Below are 4788 nucleotides of genomic sequence, written 5' to 3'. Positions count from 1 at the left end.
CCGGCCCGCGGCCGCGCTGCCGGCGGTCCCGGCGGTCCCGGCGCAGGTAACATTTGGGCGCGTTCCCAGCACGGGTCCCCGCGGGGCCGCAGCCCCCTCGCCAGCGCCGCTGTTTGCTTTGCAGCCTCCTCGGGCCCTATTGAGGCTTTTCAGCTCCGGCCCCTTCAGGGGGTTTAAGTAGGTAAAACCTGAGGAAGAGGCTATTTTCCTCCCTCCCTTTTGAGTCCTGCCTTGTGCCCGAAAGGCCCCCTTGTTTCACGCGTGCCAGTCACCTGGCTGGGCCCCCAGCCCCTTTCTCTCCCAGCCTCCCCTTTCTTTCTCCTTTCTCTCTTTTGACTTTTCCAGGAGCCCTCGCTCTCCAAACGAGCTTCAGATTGGATCCAGATTGAGCTCCCTTTGTCTTTCAAGGGTTGTACTAAGCTAATTAAATGTGATCCCAACAAATAAACGCAGATCTCCCCGGCACATTCAGGCCTGCCTGTCAGGCGGCCCCGGCGGCCCCTCGCCCCCGCCCGCTGCGCGCGGGGTCCCCCTCCTCGAGCCCCGGCCATTCAAAGCACTGCCAGGATTTCTTTTGTGCCGGGGGTCTCCGAGCCCTTTTTCCATCAGAAAAGACCCCCAAACAGCAGCTCGGCCTTTGTGAGTTTGCAAGCAAACGCCAAAGAAAAGCCCCCTGAATGCTTTAATAAATGACACATTTAGCAACTTCGGAGGCGCCTGGCTCCTGCGGCAGCCGCAGGGGTGCAGCGATCCCTCCTGCCCCGGCTCCGCCGGCACCGGCTCGGCTGCAGCGATCCCTCCTGCCCGCCTCCCGCTCGGCTCCCGGGGCACTTGCGGCCCGCGGGGGTGCGGGGGATGCGGCCGAAGCGCCCGAGCCCGCTCGGCTCCCCGGGCGACTCTCGCCGCGGCTCCTCGGCCGGCGCGTGCGGGACAGCGTGCGGCGCGGTGCAGTGCGGCGGCCGGGGAGCTCCTCGGCCCGGACCCTGCCTGTCTCCCTGCCTGGTACTAGCGGCGACAAATCCGGAATCGTCTTTAATGATCTTCCCCCCCCCCCTCCCAACCCCCCCCCCCCTCCGGATCAGGGGCTGCGCTGGACTTTTCTCAGCTCAGCTAATATCTTTTTAATGACTTTGGGAGGGGGCAGAGCCCGGCTCTGCCCTAGAGCCTGGATTGCTCCAAACAGATGTTGGGGCAGAGGGAGGGGGATGCTCTTCGCTGCCAGGGACTTTCTTCTAGAGTTCAAACGAGAGGGGCTTTCAATCACCGCTAAAAATGTATTTCTCCCTGTTGAACAATGGGCTCCTTTCTGCGCCCGGGGGGACTCGGCTGCGATCGCGTTTCTGGTGTCGGAGAGCAGAAACCTCCAGTTTTAGAGCAGGAGAACTCAGCTCTGAAAAGGGCTCTTCCCCGCTCCAGCTATTACGTAGCCTCACATCCCATCTGGCGTCCACCCTTCCCACCCCCTACCAAAAAAGTAATAATAACAACAACARTAACAATAATAATGATGATGATAATTTCTCCACTTTAGCCTCTCCCAAAGGGTGCACCGGAGCTGCTCAGAGATTTTTATGATAAGCCCGGGCTGTTTGTGGCGTTAAACAAATAAATATTGACTTTAACCCGTTTGGGGAAAGGCTGGCTGGCCAGCCGGGGGGATGCCGCTCTTCGGGGCCGGGGAAGGGCTGGTGCGGTCCTGCGCTCGCTCAGCGGTGGCTGCGGCGAGCCGCGCTCCGCGCCTGCCCGCAGAGGCAGCGCCCGGCAAGGCTCGCTTCCCAAATGCATCCATCAGCTGCAGCCCCAAAAGAGTTAAATTTTAAAGCAAATCAAATTCCCATTGGCCACTGTATATTATCTCAGCAGTCTTCATTTGATACCTCTTTAATACAGAAAGGAGCTTTTCAAACCCCTTTTCTCTCTTTTCTCCCCGCCACTCTTTAAGAGCAATAAATGTTCAACTGCAATAACTATAAATCAATCTCAGCTCTGTTCAAATCCTATTCATGCGAAGGGCTGGAAGAGGGGAGAGAGCTCCCCCCTCCCCCCCACCCCCCAAAAAGCAGCTGCTGGGCTCTAATCTCCTTTCTTGCACTGTCATTCACCCTCATTTTTCCTCCATCACCCCATCCCTGCAATCTTTTCTTGTTTTGCTTTTCTTTTCTCTCTTTGCTGTATTATGATCCCATGTCTCCCCTCATCAGACCCCAACCTTGTCCAGATCCTGACCATCCCCTTGTAGGCTGTGAAAGAAAAGAAGAGTCCATGGATGTCAAATTGGTCTCAAAAAGACCATGAAAGATTGATTTGCTCCACTTTTCTTCTGCCTGACATTATTTCTGAGGGTTCTGAATGGGAAACCAGAAAGTCTGGGACTGGAATAAAGATGTTCTCTCTGTAAGGGGGAGACGGGGGGTGAGGGGGGGGAGAAAAATGCCCATTTACTCCTGGCCCATCAACCCTGCAAAACAGAGCAAAAGAAAAGAGGACTGTGGCTATTCAAAGTCAGACCAATATGTACACCTCCCAACAATATGCCAATATACTGAGGGCTTCTCTATTAACACCCATGAATATTAAAGTGCTCACTAAACGCTCAGAAGGAACTTTGGGAATATACACATGAAAATACAAGCAGCATTGTGCGGGGCGCAGAACAATGGAGCGGCGATAATGGCCCTTCTCTATTAACAGCCATGAATATTAAACTTGTTTCCTCTTAAATGTTAAAAAGGAGGGATAGCTACAATATTAAAAAAAAAGAAAAAAAAGAAAAAGAGAGAGAGCCGAAAAGGGAGGGGGCAAAAGCACCTTCCTCATACAGGGAAGGAGCTTTGGAAAACAGCTGGAGAAATTTAAAAACCGCTCAAAAAAATAGGAGGATTTTCCCCCACCTTTTTCAAGCAAGGGGAAGGCAAGGACCCCCCGCAACCCCCCTGCAGCATGACCCGCACCAGTGCYCGGGCAGCCACGGCATGGGGGTTACGAGTGTATTTTCATCCTGGGATAACTTGGGGGATTCAAGGGGATCGCTTGTTTTCAGTAGCAGCTGAAAGCCTTCCACCTGATACGTTATATACAGCAAAGCTAAAATATTCATATGCCACATAGGCTGATGAGCCTGATATCTGAAGTCCAGAAAGCCAAAATAAACTTATTTTTATGTTCATTAAAAACAAACAAAAAACACCCCGGTGGTTTATTAACCTCCTCTTTCCAGGACAGCGCTGCCTCTCTCCAGGCAAATGCCCCCCACAGCCAAAGATTTTGGCCGCTTCCTGACAGTTGCAAATATTCTCGATCGTGTTAACAGGAATAAGCGATTTCACCTGCACTGTAAGACCCTCTTCACAAGCCTGCGCTGCTAAGGGGAGAAACCGCCTGACGGGTTAACCCTATAAAACACAAGCGTGGGGCGGGGGGAGCCCAGCCTGGTGCGGAGAGGAAGGCAGCAGGACCCACTCTGTTCGCCTGTGAGCTGGCCGGGGCGAGGGCTGCGGCAGCAGGCTCCGGAACGGGCCGTGCCAAGGCGGCGGAGAGCCCGGCGCGGTGACGGGCGGCCGTGCGCCGCGGAGGGGGGAAGGCGAGGGGAGCCCGGCGGGGCTGCCCGAGGCCGASCTATTTCCCTGGCTGAGCTTTGGGGCAGCCCCGGGGCGCGTCCCCCCGGCAGGCTGGGGGCCGCTGGGTGTCCCTGCCCCTCCTGAGCTCCATTTGCTCCCTGCCCAGGCACAGGGCGGGCAGGAGCCGGCCTTTGGTTGCCTGAGGAGTTTGGGGGCCCAGTGCTTCCCCCCCTCCCCATCCTAGCCCTTTGCAGCCCCTTGTCCCCATGAAAATCAAAAGAACAAGGCTAAGGCGAGGGCTCTAAGCTCCGACACAGCAGGACGGGGTTTAAATACGGGAAAGATTAACCCTTTACTGAGCCATCAAAACTGCAGGCCTTGAGGGAGGGGGGCAGTCTGGATTTAGGGGGGTTGCTCTGATGCCACCCCTGTGGGGGACAGAAGTGGGTCCACAGAGGGTGCAGGGCTTTAGGGACAGGCCGAAGGCTCAGCACAGCGGGCAGGGATCGTGCACGGGCACCGGGGCTGCCCGGGGAGTGCCTTTGGCTCTAGAGGTGGGTAGGAACCGGGTGGTGAGTGCGGGGCTCTGGCCCAGCTCCCTGCTCAGCCGCAGAGCCCCCGGGATGCTGGAGCCCCTCTGGGGTGGGGATCTGGCCCCTGCATCTGCCGGAGGGACATGGCAGAGCTGTTCCCATTGCAGGGAGAGATTCACTCCTGGCCCCTCTCCCCCATGGGGCCTGGAGGTGGCTGCTCTCCCCAGCACAAAACCCGACTGTTTCTCCTGGGAAATGCGGCAGGGATGCGGGTTTGGGCACCTCCTGGGCTGTGTGTTGCAGCCGACCATGCCGTGGAGGTGCAAGAGCGTACGYGGCGTGAGCCCCGGTGCTGTGCTTCTCTCTGGCTGCGTTTGAGCACTGCCCTCAGGTTTTAGGACCCAGCGCTGGTTAAACGCCGAGGGACTCCCGGGGGGATGCCTGGGTTTCTGCTCCAGGGCACTCCCGGACACTGCACCTCTCCTGGCCTCCCCAGGGCCCTGCAGGCAGCCTGGGCCGGGCCACGGGGAGCCCGGATCTCCCCGGAGCTGCCGTCCCGCCGGCAGCGGGGCTGCGCCGGSCAGGAGCCGCCCCGACGGCGCCGGTTCCCTGGCGGCTGCCGGTGGCGGGAGGCTCCGATCCGCGGCGGCTGGCCGTGCCGGGGCCGTCGGGGCCGCAGGGCTGCGCCGGGAGCTGCG

This window comes from Rhea americana, unplaced genomic scaffold, assembly GCF_003343005.1.
Source record: "Rhea americana isolate MKP2758 unplaced genomic scaffold, rheAme1 scaffold_97, whole genome shotgun sequence".
NCBI lineage: Eukaryota > Metazoa > Chordata > Aves > Rheiformes > Rheidae > Rhea > Rhea americana.
The sequence above is the reverse complement of the archived record's forward strand: the minus strand, read 5'-3'. Positions refer to the sequence as shown.